Source organism: Molossus molossus, unplaced genomic scaffold (genome assembly GCF_014108415.1).
Source record: "Molossus molossus isolate mMolMol1 unplaced genomic scaffold, mMolMol1.p scaffold_m16_p_38, whole genome shotgun sequence".
NCBI classification, from domain to species: Eukaryota; Metazoa; Chordata; class Mammalia; order Chiroptera; family Molossidae; genus Molossus; species Molossus molossus.
The window spans coordinates 80,356-102,620 of record NW_023425375.1 but is presented as its reverse complement, the minus strand read 5'-3'; positions in this window follow the sequence as shown (position 1 = coordinate 102,620).

Sequence of the window (22,265 nt, the reverse complement as noted above, 5' to 3'; positions counted from 1 at the left end):
GATTTGCTAGTATTTTGTTCAGGATTTTGGCGTCTATGTTCATCAGGGATATTGGCCTGTAGTTTTCTTTCTTCGTAGTGTCTTTTTCTGGTTTTGGAATTAGAATTATGCTGGCCTCATAGAACGTGTTTGGAAGTCTTCCTTCTTCTTGAATTTTTTGAAATAGTTTGAGGAGAATGGGTGTTAGTTCTTTTTTGAATGTTCGGTAAAACTTCCCCGTGAAACCATCTGGGCCTGGGCTTTTGTTTGCTGGGAGAGTCTTGATTACCTCTTCAATTTCCGTAGTTGTTATTGGTCTGTTCAAGTTTTCTATCTCTTCCGGGAATAGTTTTGGGAGACTGTGTGTCTCTAGAAATTTGTCCATTTCGCTTAGATTGTTGAATTTGTTGCCATATAGTTGTTCATAGTAGTTGTTAACGATCTTTTGTATTTCCGTGGTGTTGGTTGTTACTTCTCCTCTTTCATTTCTGATTTTGTGTATTTGGGTTCTCTCTCTTTGTTTCTTGGTGAGTCTAGCTAAGGGTCCATCAATCTTGTTTATCTTTTCGAAAAACCAGCTCTTTGTTTCATTGATCCTTTGAATTGTTTTTTTGGTCTCTATGTCATTTATTTCTGCTCTGATCTTTACTATTTCCTTCCTTCTACTTGCGCTGGGGTTTTCTTTTTGTTTGCTTTCTAGTTCTTTAAGTTGTGAGGTTAGACAGTCAATTAGAAATTTTTCTCGTTTTTTGAGGTAGGCCTGTAGTGCTATGAACTTCCCTCTCAGAATGCTTTCGCTGCATCCCATAGATTTTGTATTGTTGTGTGTTCATTTTCATTGGTTTCCAGGAAGTTTTTGATTTCTTCCTTGATCTCCTCGGTGACCCATTCATTGTTTAATAACATGCTATTTAGCCTCCATGTGTTGAAATGTCTCTGCATGTTCTTGTTGCAATTGATTTCTAGTTTCATGCCATTGTGATCTGAGAAGATGCTTGATATGATTTCAATCTTCTTGAACTTGTAGAGATTTAGTTTGTGTCCTATCATGTGGTCTATCTTTGAGAATGTCCCATGTGCACTTGAGAAGAATGTGTATTCTGTAGTTTTGGGGTGTAATTCTCTGTAGATATCTATTAAATCCATTTGGTCTAGTGCTTCATTTAGAGTCTCTGTTTCCTTGCTAATTTTTTGCCTAGAGGATCTATCCAGTGCTGTCAACGGGGTGTTGAAGTCCCCTGCCATGATTGTATTGTTGTCGATTTCTCCTTGGAAGTCCTCCAGAAGATTTTTAATATATTTTGGTGCTCCTATATTGGGTGCATATATGTTTATCAAGGTTATATCTTCCTGTTGGATAAATCCTTTCAATATTATGTAGTGGCCGTCTTTGTCTCTAGTTATGGTCTTCATTTTGAAATCTATTTTATCAGATATGAGAATTGCTACCCCAGCTTTTTTTTGCTTTCCATTTGCTTGGAAAATTTTTTTCCATCCCTTCACTTTCAACCTATGTGAGTCTTTTGTTGAGAGGTGGGTCTCTTGTAAACAACATATAGATGAGTCATGCTTTCTTATCCAATCAGCTACTCTGTGTCTCTTTATGGGAGCATTCAATCCATTTACGTTTAAGGTGATTATTGATATGTACTTATTTATTGCCATTTTTGTTTAGTGTGGTTCTATTTTTCTTCCCATTTCTACTGCTAATTACAGCAGTCCTTTTAACATTTCTTGCAGTGCTGGTTTGGTGCTAATGTATTCCCTTAGCTTTTTTTTGTCTGGGAAGCTCTTTATTTGATCTTCTATTTTGAACAATAGCCTTGCTGGGTAGAGTAGTCTTGGATTCAGATTCTTGTTTTTCATGACTTTGATTACTTCATGCCATTCTCTTCTGGCCTGTAGTGTTTCTTGTGAGAAGTCAGCTGAGAGCCTTATGGGGTTCCCTTTGTAGGTAACCTGTTGCTTATCTCTTGCTGCTTTTAGGATTCTCTCTTTGTCTTTAATTTGTGGCATTTTAATTACTATGTGTCTTGGTGTGGGCCTGTTTGGGTTCTTCTTACTTGGGACTCTCTGTCCTTCTTGAACTTGAATGCCTTCTTCCTTCACCAAATTAGGGAAGATTTCTCTCACTATTTTTTTGAATATATTCTCTATCCCTTGCTCATTTTCTTCTTCTTCAGGGACTCCTATGATGCGAATATTATTACGTTTCCAGTTGTCCCATAGTTCTCTTAAGCTGTCTCCCTGTTTTTTAATAGTTTTTTCCTTTTGTTTTTCTGATTGGTTGATTTTTTCTACCCTGTCTTCTAATTCACTGATCCGGTCCTCAGCTTCCCCTACTCTGCTTTTTAAACCTTCCAATGTGTTTTTCATTTCTGATATGTCATTTTTTATCTCTTCTTGTTGGTTTTTAATTTCCATTTGGCTTATTTTCAGTGTCTCTATGTCCTTACTCATGCTGTTCAGCTTCCTCAAGATCATGGCTCTGAATTCTAGCTCTGTTAACATGCCTAATTGCTCCACATTGATCTCATCTTTGGTGGAGGTGTCTTGCTCTTTCATTTGGCTTCTGTTTCTGTGTTTCACCATTTTGGCTATCACTGTGGGCTTTGGAGCCTGTCAAGTTCTCCCTTGGGTGTTGGTGTTCTGCTGTTTGTGGCTCCCTCTCCTGTGTTTAGATGAGCGAGGAAGGACCCACGTTGAACACCACTGTCAAGTCTTACTTTCCTGGTTAAAGTTGCCAGCCCAGGAAACGTACTGTTATCCTCTAGCTTTTTGCCTGGAGGCTAGCAGTCTAGGTTAATTGATGAGTTTTGGGTTGTCAGTTGATTGAAAAACTCCCTCTGGTGCTCAGCCAAGGGGCTTTCATGAGGGTGGGGCAGATGCTGGTTGTTAGTCAGCCTCAATTAGCACTTCAATGGCCCACAGGGTGGGGTTGGATCCCCGAGGGAGGGGCTGCTGCCTCTCCTCAGAGCTCTGGGAAGGAGCAATGTGGCCACCGTCCTGCGTGGCTGCACTCAGCCAAAGCTCTGAGCGTCCTCCAAAACCCGAGTGTCCCGACACAGTTCCAGTCCAGTCTGCCCTCCCTCCGCCGGAGCCCAAGGTGAGTGGCTGTGGCTGTTTTAGCCTCTGTCCCGGCTCTGCGCTGTGGGGCCGCCTGGGAGTGTAACCCGAGGGCGCCGCTTACAGCTAAGGCCGCTGCCAAGCTGCCGACTGTGGGCTCCCAGCCCCCGTCTCGCGCCTTCGCAAGCCTACCGGGATGGAGTCAGTGTCCCTCGTTGTATGGTCCTCGCAAGCTGCTTTTCTGTTGGTTTTTCCCGTCGATTTGTGTGTGTTATAGTTGTAATTCCAGTTTGGTTCTGGGAGACGATCTGTGTAGCTCCGTTCACTCCGCCGCCATTTTTCGGTTCCTCCATAGTCTTTGAATGCCAACCAGTTTGGGGGAACTATCAAGTGGGAGGTATAGTGTGCCATATTTCCCAAGCTTGTTTGTCATAGAACCATTTTGCCATGGCACACTGTATGTGTGTTAGGTGGTAGTTGTGTGTGTGTAAAGGTGTGCATAATGTGTGTTTGAGTATATTTGAAGTTGTGTGTGGACTATGTGTGTGAGGTGTGTGGTGTATCAGTGTGTGTGTGGTTTGTGAGTATGTTGGGGTGTGTGTGTGATATGTATGTGTATGGGGTGTATGTGAGGTGTGTGGTGTGTGTGTGGTTTTGAGTAAATGTGGAGGTGTGTGGAGGGCATGTGTGAGGTGTGTGTGGTTTGTGATGTATGTGAGTATGTGGGATGTGTGTAAGGTGTGAGTGTGTAGTGAGTATGTGTGGGGTGTGAGATATAAGAGTGCGTGGTATGCATGAGGTATGTGTGAGTATGGGATGTGTGTGTGAGTTGTATATGATGTATGTGGTGAGTATGTGTTGTATGTGTGAGGTGATTGTGTGTAGTCTGTGAGGATTTGTGCAGTGTATGGTGCATGTGAGGTATGTATGAAGTATGTATGAGTATGTTTGTGAGGTATGTGATGTGTGTGAGGTGTATATATAGTGTGTGATGTGTTAGCTGTGTGTAATTTGTGTGTGAGGTTTGTATGTGGTATGTGTGAGGTATGTGGTGTGTGAGGGCTGTCTAGTAGGGTGTGTGAGGGTGTGTGTGTAACTGTGATCTGGGTTCTGTGAGACCATTCCTGATGTCTGACAGGAATTGGAATGTGCTTTGCCTAATGCTTTCACAAAGACAGTTGAAGACACAGGACCCTTCTTCTGAGATTTCCTTAAGCCTCAACTAGCATTTTTAAAAATATATTTTTATTGATTTTAGAGAGAGAGTAGGGGAAAGGGAGAGAGAAAGAAACATCCATGAGAGAGAAAAACATTGATTGGCTTTCTCCTGCACACCTCCTACTGGAGCTCAAGCCTGCAACATGGTTAACCTAGGCATGGGAATAGAACTGATAACCTCTAGGTACATGGGCAACATTCAACCAATTGAGCCACACTGGCCAGGGGTCAACTAGCATTCTGCTTTCAGTTTCTCGGTGTCTAAGGAATTAGGGCCAAGTGTGAGAGGGAGCTGATTTGGGGACAAAGCTAGAAAGCTGTCTGGGGCAAGAGGGTCTCCTAGTGACAGATACAGCCTTTATAGACCGGGGCTTATCTCACAGATATGGGGCCATTATGGGGAGAAGAGGACCCTGGACCTCCTTCCCATCTTATGTAGAACACTAGCAGTTGGGCCCTCCTTCATCCCATGGCAGAGAGGTACAGAGAGGCATGGAAAGTGGAAAGGACTTGTCCAGGGCCACAGAAAGAGTGACTGGCAGGCTGGCACAGCTGGTTCCTGGTCTAGGGCTCTGCCCATACTCCCTGCCCTCTCCCCAAATTATCCCCTGCCCTTCAGTTTTCCAGAAGTATTTCGCTGAGTAAAATACTTATCTGCTGCAATGGCCATCTCTCATTCCTCTGTGGGCTCCTATTTCAGACTGCGAGATCTTAAAATGTCCTTTCAATGGCATTTTAAGAGACTCAGAACACTATAGCAGTAACAGAGGCACACACTGCCTGGCTCAGTAATTACTGCATTTCTTGCTGGGAGAACTGTGTACTGCCTTGCAAAGGGGTGACGTCTTTCACAATGTCTTAAATAAGTGTTATCCCTGGAGAGCATGGCCATAGTTGGGCAGTTAGTCGCCAGCCTATGTCATGGAGGGAGAGTCAGGGAGCCCCAGTGTGACAGCCTAGGTGGAGGATACTGAGGGCAGCGGGGAGGGCAGCTAGAGGCCACAATTCCAGACTGAGGATGGGGGTTTGAGGCCACCCCTTCCTCTGCTCTGCTGTGGCCAAATTATGTATAATGGGGAACTGGATAAGACCTCTATGAACTTGTCCAGAATTTTAAGATTATGCTTTATAAGGAGATTGTAGAGAATTGAGGGTAGAAGAGAAAAAGGATCAATACCCTCCCTTGCCAGGGAACTCCTGGAGATGGGAACTAAGCCTACTTCCTCTCTCTAGCCCCAGAGCCTGAACCTAGCAGGGCTGAGGGGAAAGACCCATCTCAGTCAGGAGGGCAGGGTGGGGATCCAGGGCAAGGGGAGAAAAGGAGAGATGGGGAAAATGTGGAAGCTTGAGGCCCTGTCTGAAAAAAATTCAATATCAAAATTTTAACAAGAGCCCCATAAACCAAGAAATGAATCTTGGACTCAGGAGGTGAAGGATCATTTAAATGGAAAATTCCCCTGTGCCTGTGAGGTCTTGTTTATAGAACATGGAACTGAATACAGGTGGTTCCACATGAAAACAGGAAGCTTTTCTTCTTAAATCCTCTGAAGATTCAACTGCAATTCAGATGAAGCATTTTAGAAACCAGAATGAAAATAGGGTTTGATTTTCACAAAAGTCAATTCAGAGGCATACTTCCTGTCCAGCCCAGGGTGTCAGAATCTGTGTATGATGTGAAGCAAGTGTCCCAGCTGGGTGGCAGCCTGCCCATATGCTGTCTGTTCTGCACTTACATGTGAACCTACTTCACATGTGTGTTCACATACATACATTTACTCAGATCTACAGCAGAGTCATTTTGGATTTATCTAGTCTGGGCCTAGATCTGGATCTAGAAAATTAATTTATTCTGCACAGTTATTGAGCATGTAGTAAAAGACAGGAGCTGGGGTTAGCATGAGAAATAAGATGCAGCCCCTCAAGGAACTCCCAGACCAGTTGGGGAGATAAAGAAATAAACACCAGGGAGATTCCAAAATGGCAGCAGGGTGAATGGAAGCTATACAGACCATCTCCCAGGACGAAACTGGAATTACAACAAAAATAAAGACAAATCATCAGGAAAAAGCTACAGAAAAGCAGCTTGGAGGACCAGATAACCAGGGACACTGACTCAACCCTGGTAGGATTGAGGAGGTGAGAGAGGGGTGCTGGGAACCGACAGACAGCAGCAGCCTTAGCTGTGAGCAGCACCCTCAGATTAAACTCCCAAGTGGCTCCACAGCACAGAGCTGGGACAGATGCTAAAATAGCCACAGCCACTCACCTTGGGCTCTGGCAGAGGGAGGGTGGACTGAACTGGAACTGTGTGGGGACACTCGGGATTTGGAGGGTGCTCAGAGCTTTTGCTGAGTTGTGGCCACACAGGACAGTGGTCATCTTAATCCTTCCCAGGGTTCTGGGGAGAGGCAGTGACCCATCCCTTGGACATTCGACCTCACCCTGTGGCCATTAAAATGCAAATTGAGGTCCATTAACAACCAGCATCTGCCACACCCTCTGGACATCCCCTTGTGCTGAACACCTGAGGGAGTTTTTCATTCAACTGAGAAGCCAAGGCTCTGCAAGTAACCTCTACTGATAGCCTTCAGGCAAAAAGCTAGAGGATAACTAAACCTATCCTGGGCTAGCAGCTCTAACCAGGAAAGTAAGACTTGACAGAGGTATTTAACGTGGATCCTCTCTTCCTCATCCAAACCTAGGAGAGGGAGCCACAAACAGCAGAATACCAACACCCACAGGGAAAATTGGCAGGCTCAAAAGTCCACTGTGATAGCCAAAATGGTGAAACACAGAAACAAAAGCCAAATGAAAGGACAAGAGACCTCTACCGAACATGAGATAAATGAGGTGCAGTTAAGCAAGGTAACAAAACTAAAATTCAGAGCCATGGTCTTGAGGAAGCTCAACAACATGTCTAAGGACATGACTACCATGGGTAAAGACATAGAAGTGTTGAAAATCAACCAGTTGGAAATTAAAAACCACCAAGAAGAAATGAAGAATGACATATCAGAAACAAAGAACACAATGGAAGGTCTAAAAAGCCGAGTAGAGAAAGTGGAGGACCGGATTAGTGAATTAGAAGACAGGGTAGAAAAAATCAACCAATCAGAAAACAAAAAAGAAAAAACAATTAAAAAGCAGGAAGACAGCATAAGAGAACTGTGGGACAACTGGAAACGTAATAATATATGCATCATAGGAGTCCCCAAAGAAGAAGAAAATGAGCAAGGTTTAGAGAATATATTTGAAGAAATAGTGACAGAAAACTTCCCTAATTTGGTGAAGGAAGAAGACATTCAAGTTCAAGAAGCACAGAGAGCCCCATGTAAGAAGAACCCAAACAGGCCCATACCAAGACACATAGTAATCAAAATGCCAAAAATTCAAGACAAGGAGAGAATCCTATAAGCACCAAGAGATAACAGGTTACCTACAAAGGAACCCCCATAAGACTTTCAGCTGACTTCTCCACAAAAACACTACAGGCCAGAAGGGAATGGCATGAAGTAATCAAGGTCATGAAAAACAAAGATCTCAATCCAAGACTACTCTACTCAGCAAGGCTATCATTCAAAATAGAAGGTCAAGTAAGAGCTTCCCAGACCAAAAAAAAGGCTAAGAGAATACATTAGCACCAAACCAGCACTGCAAGTAATGTTAGAAGGACTGCTGTAATTAATAGACGAAAAAGGAAGAAACATAGCACCAAACTAAATGAAAATTGCAATAAATAAGTACATATCAATAATCACCTTCAATGTAAATGGATTGAATGCTCCCATAAAAAGACATAGAGTAGCAGACTGGATAAGAAAGCATGACTCATCTATGTGTTCTTTACAAGAGACCCACCTCACAACAAAAGACTCACATAGGTTGAAAGAGAAGGGATGGAAGAAAATCTTCCAAGCAAGCAGAAAGAAAAAAAGCTGGGGTAGCAATACTCATATCTGATAAAATAGATTTCAAAATGAAGGCCATAACTAGAGACAAAGAAAGCCACTACATAATATTGAAAGGATCTATCCAACAGAAAGATATAACCTTGATAAACATATATGCACTCCCCCCAAAAAAGCATCAACATATATTACAAATCTTTTGGAGGACTTCAAAGGAGAAAGCAACAGTAATACAATCATAGCAGGGGACTTCAACACCCCGGTGACATCGCTGGACATCATTTTATGAGGCCAGCTTGATTCTAATTCCAAAACCAGAAAAGGACACTACAAAGAAACAAAACTACAGGCCAATATCTCTAATGAACATAGATGTCAAAATCCTGAACAAAATACTAGCAAATCAGATACAGCAATACATGTAAAAAATTATTCACCATGACCAAGTGGGATTCATCCCTGGGATGTAAGGCTGGTACAGTATTTGCAAATCAATAAATGTGATACACCACATAAACAAAGTGAAAGATGAAAACCACATGACCATATCAATAGATGCTAAAAAAGCATTCGACAAAATCTAGCACCCATTTATGATAAAAACGCTCAGCAATGTGGAAATAGAGGGATCATATCTAGACATAATAAAGGCCATATATTAAAGACCTATAGCCAACAACATACTTAATGGGCAAAAACTAAAATCATTTCCCTTAAGAACAGGAAGAAGACAAGTGTGCCCACTTTGGCCACTCTTATTTAACATTGTACTAAAAGTCTCACAGCAATCAAAGAGGAAGAAAAAATAAAAGGGATCCAAATGGGAAAGGAGGAAGTAAAACTGTAATTATTCACAGATGACAGCTACATGCAAAAAAATAAAAATAGACCATCAACTTACACCATACACAATAATAAACTCAAAATGGATCAAAGACTTAAATGTGACTCAAGAATCCATAAAAATCCTAGAAGAAACTATATGCAACAAAATTTCAGACATCATATGCAGCAGAATTTTCACTGATACATCACTTAAGGCAACAGAAACAAAGGAGAAAATGAACACATGGGACTACATCAAACTAAAAAGCTCTGCACAGCAAAAGATACAATCATCAAAATGAAAAGGCAACCCACAGTATGGGAGAGCATAATTGCCAATGACATATCAGATAAGGGGTTAATTTCCAATACATATAGAGTGCTGATACAACTCAATGAAAGAAAGACAAATAACCCAATTCAAAAATGGTCAGAAGAACTAAATAGACACCTCTCCAAACAGGACATACAAATGGCTAAGAGACATATGAAGAAATGCTCAACATCACTAATCATGAGAGAAATTCAAATTAAAACAACAATGAGGTATTACCTCACACCTGTCAGAATGGCTGCCATCAACAAATCATCAAACAACAAGTGTTGGCGAGGGTGTGGAGAAAAGGGGGCTCTAGTACACTGCTGGTGGGAATGCAGACTGGTGCAGCCACTATAGAAAACAATATGGTTTTGCCTCAAAAATTAAAAATTTAACTTTCATTTGACCCAATATTTTCACTTCTTGGAATATACCCTTAAAAGCCTGAAACACCAATCAGAAAGAATATATGTGCCCCCATGTTTATAGCAGCACTATTTACAATACCTAACATCTGGAAACAGCCCAAATGTCCACCAGTAGACAAATGTATACAAAAGCTGTGGTACATATACACAATGGAGTACTATGCAGCTGTAAGAAACAAAAATCTCTTATCCTTTGAGACAACATGGAGGGACCGGGAAAGTATCATCTTAAGCGAAACAAGCCAAACAGAGAAAGACAAGTATCATATGATCTCACTTATTTGTGGAATATAATGAACATAACCGTCTGAGGAATGGGGTAGTCCCAGAGACGTGGAAGCAGGGTACAGACTGACAATCCTCAGAAGCGAGGATGGTGGGGGAGAGATAAATCACATAATTTATATGCATGTGTGCATGAACAATGGGCATGGGCCACAAAGCTGGGGACAGGGCAGGGAGGGAAGAGGAGGGGGAAATCATTGAGGGGAAAAGGAGAAACATCTGTAACAAAAATAAATTGATTAATTAAATAAATAAAAAAAGAAATCGATGGCATTCTTATTCACCAATGATGAACTCACAGACAGAGAAACTGGAAAAACAATCCCATTTACCATTGCGGCAAAAATATTAAGATACTTAGGAATAAATTTAATCAAAAAAATAAAAGACTAATTGGCAGAAAACTACATGTCATTGAAAAAAGAAATAGAGGAAGATATAAAAAAGTGGAAGCACATACCTTGTTCATGGATTGGAAGAATTAACATCATTAAATGTGCATACTACCAAAAGCAATCTATAGATTCAATGAAATCCCCATCAAAATACCAGCTACATACTTCACAGAACTATAACAAATACTTCAAAAGTTCATATGGAACCAAAAAAGACCTCGAACAGCCACAGCAATCATGAAAAAGAAGAACAAAGTTGGAGAGATCACATTACCAGATTTCAGGTTATACTATAAAGCCACTATAATCAAAACAGCCTGGTACTGGCACAAGAACAGGCAGAAAGACCACTGGAACAGAACAGAGAACCCAGATATGAACCCAAGGCAATATGCTCAATTAGTATTTGACAAAGGTGGCATGAGCATACAGTGGAGTAAAGACAGCCTCTTTAATAAATGGTGTTGGGAAAATTGGACAGCTACATGCAAAAAAATGAAACTAGACCATCAACTTACACCATACACAAGAATAAATTAAAAATGGATTAAATACTTAAATGAATCCATAAAAATCCTACAAGAAACTGTAGGCAACACCATTTCAGACATGATACACAGAGGAATTTTCACTGATCCACCTAAGGCAACAGAAACAAAGGAGAAAATGAACACATGGGACTACATCAACTCAAAAGCTTCTGCGCAGCAAAAGATACAATCATCAAAATGGAAAGGCAACCACTGTATGGGAGAGCATGATTGCCAATGATATATTAGATAAGGGTTAATTTCCAATACATAGAGAGTGCTCATACAACTCAACGAAAGGAAGACAAAGAACCCCATTCAAAAATGGTCAGAGGAACTAAATAGACACCTCTCCAAACAGGACATACAAATGGCTAAGAGACATATGAAGAAATGCCCAACATCACTAATCATCAGAGAGATGCAAATTAAAAGAACAATGAGGTATCACCTTACACTTGTCAGAATGGCTGTCATCAACAAATCATCAAACAAGTGTTGGCGAGGGTGTGGAGAAAAGGGGACTCTAGTACACTGCTGGTGGGAATGCAGACTGGTGCAGCCTCTAGGGAAAACAATATGGTGTTACCTCAAAAAATTAAAAATTGAACTGCCATTTGACCCAGTGATCCCACTTCTAGGAATATATCCTAAGATGCCTGAAACACCAAACAGAAAGATTATATGTACCCCCATGTTCATAGCAGCACTATTTACAATCGCTAAGATCTAGAAACAGCCCAAATGTCCATCAGTAGATAAATGGATAAAAAAGCTGTGGTACATATACACACTGGAGTACTATTCAGCTGTAAGAAAGAAAGATCTCTTATCCGTTGAGACAACAAGGAGGGACCTGTAAAGTAAGTGAACCATGTCAAACAGAGAAAGACAAGTATCATATGATCTCACTTATTTGTGGAATATAATGGACATAACATTCTGAGGAATGGGGTAGTCCCAGAGATGTGGAAGTGGAGTACAGACTGACAATCCCCAGAATAGGGGGTGATAGGGGAAAGATAAACCACAGAACTTATATGCATGTATGCATGAACAATGGACATGGACAACGAAGCTGGGGACAGGGAAGGGAGGGAAAGAGAGGGGGGAATCAGTGGGAGGAAAAGGAGAAACATCTGTAACAAAAATAAATAAATTAATTGAAAACAAAAAAGAAATAAACACCAAACAACAAGTGCTGGTGAGGGTGTGGAGAAAAGGGGATTCTAGTACACTGCTGGTGGGAATGCAGACTGGTGTTTTCTCAGAAAATTAAAAGTTGAACTGCCATTTGACCCAGTGATCCCACTTCTAGGACTATACCTTAAGAAGCCTGAGACACCAATCAGAAAGAATATATGCACCCCTATGTTCACAGCAGCACTATTTACAATCGCTAAGATCTGGAAACAGCCCAAGTGTCCATCAATAGATGAGTGGATAAAAAAGCTGTGGTACATGTACACAGTGGAGTACTATGCAGCTGTGAGAAAGAAAGATCTCTCATCCTTTGAGATGATATGGAGGGACCTGGAGAGCATTATGCTAAGCAAAATAAGCCAAGCAGAGAAAGACAAGTATCACATGATCTCACTTATTTGTGGAATATAATGAACAAAATAAGCTGATGATAAAAACAGACCCAGAGACATAGAGGTAGGATTCAAACTGACAAATCTCAGAGGAGGGGGACAGGGGGAGGGAAGAGATAAATTAAAGAACTTATACATATTAGTATAACCAATGAACAAAGACAACAATGCTGTGTGTGTGGGGGGGTGGGAATGAGAGGAGGGTGTTAATGAGGGAAAAGGGAGAAATATCTGTAACAAAAATAAATAAATTAAAAAGGAAATAAACACCTTAGACAACACAATACTGCGGGGGCACAACAGATGGTATCTAACCCAGGATTAGGGGGCTGGGAAAGCTTCCTGAAAGAGATGGCATTTTGGAGCTGCACTATCCAAAATGGTAGCCACTAGCCACAGGTGGCTATTTATGTTTAATTAATTTAAAGTAAATAAAATTTAAAAGTAGTTCCCCAATAGCACTGGCCACATTTCAAGTGGCTACCATATTGGACAGTTACAGAGATAGGACATTTTCATTTCACAGAAAGTTCTATTGAATATTGCTATGAGGACCCTCCCCAGGTGAGGGCCAAGGAGAGGTGTTTCAATTCCAAGCAGCTGCTTGTGCAAAGGCCTAGAAACAAACTGCAACATGTCCAGGGATTAGAGCCCTGAGCTCAGATGTGAGGAGGAGAGGAAAAATAACAGCTGAGGTTAGAGGGGAGGGTAGAACTCAAATGGTAACTGAAGATCACACTTATTGTCAAGGAGCTAGGATTTGTCCTGAACATTTGAGAAGCCTTGGAAGGGCTTTAAGTTGCAAGTAGCAAGGTCAGCTTCTCATGTTGGAAAAGCTTGTTTGGGGAATGAGCTAAAGGGAAGCAAGCCTGGAGATCTGGAACCTTTGAGGAGACAGCAGTTGCCAGCTTCCAAGTGAGAGCAGAAGTGGAGAGGTGGGCACTGACCTGGGAGTTAAGTTGGGAGGACCTGAAAATGGATTGGTTCTGGGCCCCAAGGAGAGGGGCTCTGGTTCCAGAGACAAGGTGGCTAGGGCTGACTGCCCTTTTGTGGAGAGGAGAGGGGACCTGGAGGAAGAGCTCAGTTTGGGCTGTGCTGAGTGTAAGGGCAGGTGGAGACATCTGCATCTAGCAGGTAGGTGAGGGCACCTGGTCCTTCCGGGGAAGTTGGAGCTGGAAATACTGACTGGGTGCTCATCAGCAAATAGATGGGTGTACTGCAAGGGTCTGAGATCACAGGTTAGTCCTCAGTAAGACAATATTGGAGCTCTGGGGAGCATGGGCAAGTTTGTGGCCAAGAGGGGATGGGGCTAGAGTGCCAGAGAAGGGTGAGTGAGACCAGATATCCCTTTGGAGGTGCTCATGTAGTTGTGGTTCTATTCCTCGGAGTGTAGGAGCTGTAGCTCTCAATGTAGGCAGGATTCCTGGAGGAGACAGGGCAGTATCTGGGCACCAAGAAGACCGGGTTTAGAAGGAAGGAAATCCAGGAAAGCAGTGGCAGAGACAGCAGATAGCTTGTATTTTCCAAAGATGGCCAGAACAATCTCCTCACCCTACATGTTCTTCTGCAGTGTGACTTGGCCACCTGTTCCTGGAGGTATGTGTCTGTCTCTCCTCTTAAACCTGGGCAAGTTTCTAACTGCTTTGGCCAATAGACTACAGCATAGTCACTCTCTGGGAGTTCCAAGGTTGGGTCATAAAATGCAATGCAGCTTTCACTGAACTGTGACTGCTGGAACACCCACTCCTGGAGCTCTGAACCACCATATCAGAAGACCTACTAGGACCAAGGCCACCACACTGAGGAAGCCCAGGCCATGTGAATGGGCCCCATATAAGTGTTCCAGTCAACATCCCCAGTCTAGCTTTCAGCTCAATCAGCATCCTTGCCAGACATGTGAGTGGACAAGCATCCAGATGATTCTAGACCCCAGATATGAAGTCACTCCCAGACATTGAGGCTCCAGATATCAGAGTGGATATAAAGCTATCCCTTCTGTGCCCTGTCCAAATGCCTCACCTACCAAATTTATGCACATAATAAAATGATCACTATACGGTGGGGTGGTTTATTATGCAATAATGGTAGTCATGGAATAGGCAGAAAACAAACGGGCCAGGCTGTGGGCATGTGGCAGGGACAGGATGATAAGTGGACTAGATGACAGGACAGCACCTTCAATGCCCAGGGGAAGGTGAACTTTACCCCGCAGGTAGGTTAGGTGGAGGAGCTTAGTAGGCTGAGCAAAGGCTGATGTTATAAAATCAGGGTTTGGAGAGGAGGCAAAATGTCAGAGATAGTTCTGGCCTGGAAGGTTATCCCAAGGGCAACATCAGAGAGGTCCTGGTGGGAGCAATATCAAGTGGTTGAGAACACTTTGGAGTGCTACAGTTTTATGTTTTGTTCCCGGTGCTTTCACTAACCAGCTCCCTCTGAGCCTCCATCTAGTTCGCCAGTCTAGAAAATGGGAGTACAAATTCTTCCCTGGCAAAAGCAAGGTGAATGTGATTTCCCTTTCTTTTATCAGAAATTGTCCTCTTCCTTTTCTTATTATTTTAACAAGTGATGCTACATGTGTATAGACTTAACTGTTGATAAATACACTCAAGAGCAAAGTTATTTGTGCTATTCTATAGACAGAGAAAATGAAGGCCAGAGAAGCTAGGAGAGTCCAAGGCCTTAGAGGTCTGGAGCCTTCAGCGTGTACTTTATTCTGCATCTGCCTGTGGTTCCCCTGGATAAAGGCAGAGAGGAGGGGGGCAGGCTGGTGCAGTAGCAGGGCCTGGGAGCCTGGGCAAGGCTGCCAGTGCTGGGTTAAGCATTCCTCCCTAGCTCTGCTCCAGCCCCAGCCTCTGAAATTGTTTGAACTCTGGAGCCCCAGTCAAACTAACCCAAGAGAGCAACTCTGGGGAGCTTACAAAGGTGGCAGGCCTAGCCCTCCCCACACTTACTCCCACTCCAGATGCTTGCCTCTGGGCAGGGGTCAGAGCAGCCACTGAGGAGCTACCACCAGGGTTTCCACACACACACCCAGGTCTCCTGAAGTTCTTGCTGCATGAGTAACCCTTACCCCCGAAGCGCTCAAAGCCCTGGTTGTGCCACCTGTACCCCAGTAGCCTTCTCCAGGAGCCTGCTCAGCGTCTGGTTTCTTCTCAGAATGCATTGCTGTTGCCCGTAGCAACTGAGTTCCAGCCCCTTTCTGGTCTTCTTTACTCCTCTCTCCCCTCCTTTCTCCCTCTTCCTTCTGCCCCTTCATTTCTATTCTTCCTCCCTCCCCCACCCATGGAGACAGTGCTAAGGGCTGGAAGGCTCCCTTCAAATCCCATGCCAGCTGAGTGATTTAGACAAGCCTCATGGCCTTTCTGGGTTGCTAACCAGCTGATGATCACAGTCAGTACTTTCTGCTTGCCTGAGGGACTGGGTACTACAGGCTCTGGGACCCAGGGCATGTTCTGGAAGACTTTCTCTCAGTCAGAGGCCTCAGGGCACCCCAGGCACAGAGTAGACTCAGGAGCCCAGGAGAGTTTTCTCCATCAGAGTTGTTTGAGGTGGTGGGCTTAGCAGTGTTTGAGGGAGGCAAGGAGAAGCCTTTCTAGTGATAATGGTGTTGCTGTTGGTATGGTGCAGGTCAGGAGGGCCCTGCAGCCTCAACCTGGGCAGGCTTGAGCAAGAATTTGGTGAGGGCTTGGTGTAAGTCTCCTTTCACTATCCTTTTTATCCTTATATTTTCCTCTAGCCCCTGAATTTCCAGAACCCTTAGCAAAACCCCACTTGTCCCCATACTTCTCAGAGGCTCCACCTTTCTCAGCTGGGCCCTAGAGAGGGTGAACAATACTAAGGAGGGGTTCATCCACCCACAGGGCAAGCTCTGGGCTCAGCATAGCTGTTTCTAAGTGGACACAAAGAGGGGCCCAGCAGGGCAGGGCAAAATGTACTTGATGGTCTCCACTCCCATAGCCATTTAATACCCAACCCCTCTTCCAGACTCCTCAGCTCACACTCATGGTCAACTTCCAGGCCTGGGTCCCGTCATTACCCTCCTGATCTGCCATGGCCCATATAACCTGTGGTCCAGCTGTGCCAAACTTGCCACCTCCATAGATTATTCTTACTCTTCTCTCCTTGCCTGGAATGCTCTTCTCTGCCTCTTCACTCCAATTGTGCTCAGAAGTCACCTCCTTCAGAAAGTCTTCCCTGACTTCCCAGGTTGTGCCGAGTGCCTCTGCTAGGCTGCTCAGCCACTGTGCCTGCCTGTCTACAGTTCTCTTCCTCCAGAGTGGTCACCATCTGTTTGCACATCCTCTCCTGAGTGAGCTCATCAGGAGAGGGCCTCTGTGCTCAATGAGATTATCACTATAGCAACTCCCCTACCTTTCTCGGGGGCTCAGCTTTTCCCATCTGTAACATGAAAGAAACAGGACAGTGATCTTTAGGGATACTTTTGGCTGGTAAGGGTGACTAGGTCTAGGCTGTAAGGAGACAGAGGACAAGCTGAATCACCTTTCCGCACTGCAAACTCCAACCTCCCACCCACTCTCAGTTTCAGGGCTGAGCCTAGGGACCTGGTTTGAGGGCCAAGTACTCACTGTGTGGTCCTGGGTAGGTCCTGACCCTCTCCGAGGCCTCAGTTCCTCATGTGCTAAACGGGGAGAATAATTACTGTGACCTGTCTATTCAGCCTGCCTTGAGGTCTTGACCAGCGGCCAGACCAGACTTCTCCATCAGAAATATCTAGAACCCAAGTTGGCTAAGGGAACAGCTTCCTAGCCTGCTGCGGGTGGGCTCAGGGGTCCCTGTGGTTATGCTGCCCTCTAGTGGCCAGAGGCCCTGGGCACTTAGAACTTGTGAATTCTGGTTCATTCAACTGGCATCTGTCCCACCCTAGGACCTAGGACAGATGGACAGAGATGCTGAAGCCCAGAAGGTGAGAGGGACTTGTGAGGGGTCATGAAGCAAGTCAAGAGCAATGCCCAAAACCTGTGCCTCCTGGCTCCCAGCACCTCCAGGCTCAGGATGGCGCTTGTCCTATTTCATCACACTGCTCCCTCATCTGCCAGACCTGCCTCACCTGGGGACCACCTAGGTAGTGGGCCCCACCTTGTTGGCTACTCTCAGCACTGGCTACCACTGCCCCTCTGAGAAATGTTCCCCTTGCCTGATCAGAGGTCCTCTCTGATTGGGGGGCTAGTAACAGGGGCTAGTAATAAAGGCTCCCTCCTTTATTAATCAAATACTTGAAATAAAGGCCCAGGTCATGATTGATGGACAGAGCAGAGCTAATTACCCTGGAGATTAAAATGACTGTTTCTGTTTTAAAAGGCTGTAAATGAGTTAATTATTTCCTTTGCTCACCTCTCTAACCTCGTTACTCTTTTAAATGAATAGCAATATTGATCTTGGAACTGATTTTGGTGTTACTTTGCCTGAGCAGGTTTAATTAGGGTTTGAAAATGCTGCAGTGCCTCTTCCTTTTGATAGAGGAAATTAGCCTAGGGTTTTACTTACATTTCACAGCCAGGCCTTCCACACAAATGAAGAACTAGAACTTGGTGCACCAATGCCTGATGCTAACTTGGGCCCTGCCCTGGCTCCCAGCCCCTCCCTGTTCAGAGCAGTGCTGACCAACCCCCTACCTCTCACAACCCAGGAGGGTGTGGTGGGAAGGCCATTGGGGCCAGCTGATTTAGCTTCCTCTGGTCACAATTTAGCTTCCTCTGGCCACAGCTGGAGGTTCAGAGGCTCAGATGCAACAGGGAAGGGCCCTGCATTGTCTGGCAAGGTGGGGGCAAGTCTGGGACAAGAAATGCCCTTGATTCCCAGCTTCACAACTTGATGGCTCCCTGGCTGAATAAATATTTCTTCTCCAGGTCCCTAAGGAGCCACACCAACTTCCAGCTTCCTCCTGCTTCTGTTTTCCTTAGGGCCATATGGAGCAAAGGCAACCAGCCCAAATCAGGAGCAGAGGCAGGAGACTAGGATCCAGACCCTGGATCTGTTGCCCAGATATGATGACCTTAAACTGCTCTGCCTCTTGCTGAACCTGGGCCTCTCTCCTCTGAACTTGACAATCTGTTTTATGTCATTCCTCCCCCCCCCCACCCCCACTATGAGTCTTCAGGGGCAAGTGGTTATGAGGCAGGCACAGAGGGTAGAGTGCACTGGCCGAGCATAGTCCATGGATCCAGAACTGAGGGTGGGTCTGCTCCCTCTTATTTAAAATAAAGCCTTCCCTTGACTTTGGCTCCCCTCTGCCTTGGCTAGACCTGTCCCCAGTCCACCTTCATGAAATAGTTGCCTATACTCACTCCTCCTGTTATTCCCTTACTTCCTCCCCATTCCTCTGTCCTCTTACTGAGCCACTGGCAGCCTCTGCATTTCCAAACCCTATCAGCACTGTTTGGATGGTCTTCTGTGACATTGGACCTGCCTTGATGCCTCCTCCCTTCCCGAGGCCTCCACGATGCACTAGCTCTGGCCTTCCCCTACCCATCTAAACTCACTCTCCTTGCAGGAGTCTCCCCTCCTGTCCTGTAAGTGACTGACTCATGGTTGGGTTCTAAACCCTCTTCCCTCTTTTCTTCTCACTTTGCATCTTCTAGTGAGCCCACCTCTCTCCTGGGTTTAAAGTGGATGTATCCCAAATTGCCCAATCCTCACTCCTGAGCTCCAGATATAGCCAGGGAGTGACATGGTCAGATTTACGCTTTAGAAAGGCTGCCCTGGCTATAGTTGGGAGATGGCTACAATAGAGGCAGGAGAGTCCATGAGGTGGCTGTTAAGTTTGAGCATGGCCTGTGGCAAAGGGCATCGAGAGGAGGGAGTGATACACAGGATGGCAGTCTTTGGGCACTGATTTCCCAGCATAATTGCAGTATAATAATCCATTTTCATGGGTCACTGAACCACTGTATGCCTTTAGCTGATACTGGTAATATCAGGGAGAAGTAGGCTTGTGAGGAGTGTTCGATTTGTAGATTGAGTTTGAAGTGGACATTCAGGGACATTCAGAAGCAGAAAAGGAGATTCAAGGAAGGTAGGTGACTTGTCCAAACTCTTACAACCAGTGTGTGGCCCTGCAACTCAGGGAACAGGTTATCAGTGTTACAAGGAGTGTGGCAATGACTACATACCCAGAAGCAGAACTTTCTCTCTGTCCTAATGCACTGCTACAGGAAAGACAGACAGCAAGGTGGCTGTGGGAGAAAGGCAGGCACTGCATTCAAGCATTAGGAATGAGGGCATTAGGAATCTGATTTACCCATGACATATGGAAACAAGGCCACATGGCTACCTTATCAAACTAAGAAAAATGAAGATTAAGGATTAGACACTTCAGACTGAGCCAACCCTAATCATAGAACAATTCTCGGACCCTGCTCACACACTGAGCCCCAATCTTGCTCACACACTGACCTCTCATCCTGCTCACACCCTGAAGCTTGATTGTTTATACACTGAAAACTGAACCTGCTTATTTATTAAGAACTGACCCTGGCTTATGTGAGGGAGCAGGTGTTGCTGTTCTTTTTTGTTTCAATTCCCCATGCTCTCTATTGTGGTGGGGTGAAAGAGAGGGAGCTCAGTAGCACCAGGAAGGGCAGGCCGGTAGCAATGAAGGGAAGATTAAACAAACCCCCTTCAGTGTGAGGCTCAGGGAATCTCAGCTTCTTGGGAGTTCATGGCTTATGTTGTACGACTGGACTTTCTGGTGAAATAGTTGTTGATGTTGAAGGACTTAAAGCCACCCTGGAGGAGCCAAAGGCAAGATCCTTGCTGTCACCACTGTGGCGCCTTTGAATGGAGCTATTTCCAGTCCTGCTGTACTGCCATTCCCATCCTACTGTGTCCTGTAACCCACTCAGCTCTACTTGGTCTACTGGACATAGCTTCCCTTGGTAAAGTCTAGTGTGGTGGTTAAGAGTTTCAGACTCTGGAGCCAGACTACCTGGAATTCAAATCCTGGGGCTGCCCTTCTCATCTGTGTGGTCCTGGGCAAGTTACTTCACCTCTCTGTACCCCCATATCCTCATCTTTAAAATGGGGTGATAATAGCATTACCCTACATGAGTTCATTTCTATTCGGAGCTTCGTTACTGGCACATGGTAAGTACTATATTCAGGTTAGATGTTGCTATCATTTTGCCCATTGGTGCACACTTGGTTGACACTGTGAGAAGATTACAGCCCTCCAGGGAGGCCTGTATTCAGGACCTGAGGTACCCATATAGTTCAATGACAATTATTGATGCCACTCTGTGCTGGGCACTGGTGACACAGGAAGTAGAAAATCGCAATCCTACTCTCAGGGCTCACTGTTTGGCCAGAGGTCACCTTTAACACATGCTGTGTGGACTGTGTGTGTATGTGTGTGTGTGTGTGTGGGGGGGTGAGATGAACTTATCGAGGGGTTGGTGAATGTTTGTAATAAATAACATTTATTGAGTTCCTGCTGTATACCAGAGCCTGCTCTAGCAGCTTTATATCATTTCACCTTCACAAGATATAACAATTATCATCTTATAGATAATTCTGAGGCTCAGAAAGGGTAGGACTGGAGAAGCCTAAGGCTTTTCTGTGCTAAGGATGGTGTGAGTGGAGGTATGACTGAGCCCCAAAGGGCCCGGGGGCCCAGGGACCAGGACTGTTACCTGGCTGAGGGGCCTGAGAGAGGCATGGGTGTGGGCGAGGGCCTGGAAGGCCTGGCTGAGGAGCTCTGCTCAGTGATCATTCTGCATTTGAACCAAGCAGGGCTCCAGTGTGAGGGAGCAGTGCAGTGACCCCCCCCCCCAACCCAGGCCCAGCTCTGTGCACAGAAAATTGTGTGTCCACTGCCCAGAGAGCTCTGAGGTGGGTGTGTTTCCAGGTATGTACATGTACAGGTGTGTCAGTGTAGGGAAAGGCCTGCTGTCTCTTCAGGGTTCTCATTCCTGGATCTCATTCCATAGACTCAGGCAGAATAGGGCTCACAACAGAGGATACTGCTGGCTGGGAGGGGCAGCCCCAGCTCCGTGGGGGTGAAAGGGAGGTACTGCTGTGGTGGTGGTGACAGCTACTTAGGTAAGGAGACCTCCAAACTGGCTGTGTGTGGTCTAGAGGCCCAGGAGGGTGGTGGTCTGTGGGATTGGGGGACCTCCCACTTAGCTTTCTGCCCTAACCCCAAGGAGCCTCCTCCCTCACTTTGGCCCAAAAACCCTGACAGGCTCTACCCTCAGAATGGAGAGGAGAGGCTGGAGACAGGCATTGTGAGCATAGGGTTCCTATATCTCCCTGAACCTCTTGCCTCAGGTTCGCCTCCCCCACACAGTTAGCTGCTCTTATCTCTAATTAATTCCTCTGGTACTCACGGGACAATTAGAATTTAAATTGCCTTTTACAAAGGTCACAAAAACATGATCAAAGAAGAATCTATTAGAGGGGCTGCGGTGGCCTCTCCTCAGACCCTCCCAGAGCTGTTGTGGTGGAGGCCAGGCCTTGCAGAACCATCACCACCTCCAGGGGGCCCTACTGTCACTCAAAGTCTTTCCCAAAGCTTCCTGGTTCCCCAGCCCCATGTGAAGGGTGGAGGAAGGACAAATCTACACTGCCTTGCCTCATTTGTACCCCTCTCAAAGTCCTATCTCCCACCACACCTTTTGTCCAGCCTCTATCCACCAGCCCCAACCGGTCATGTTGCTACAGCTGTGTTTCAGATGGCCTGATCCTTTCTTTCACCCACCT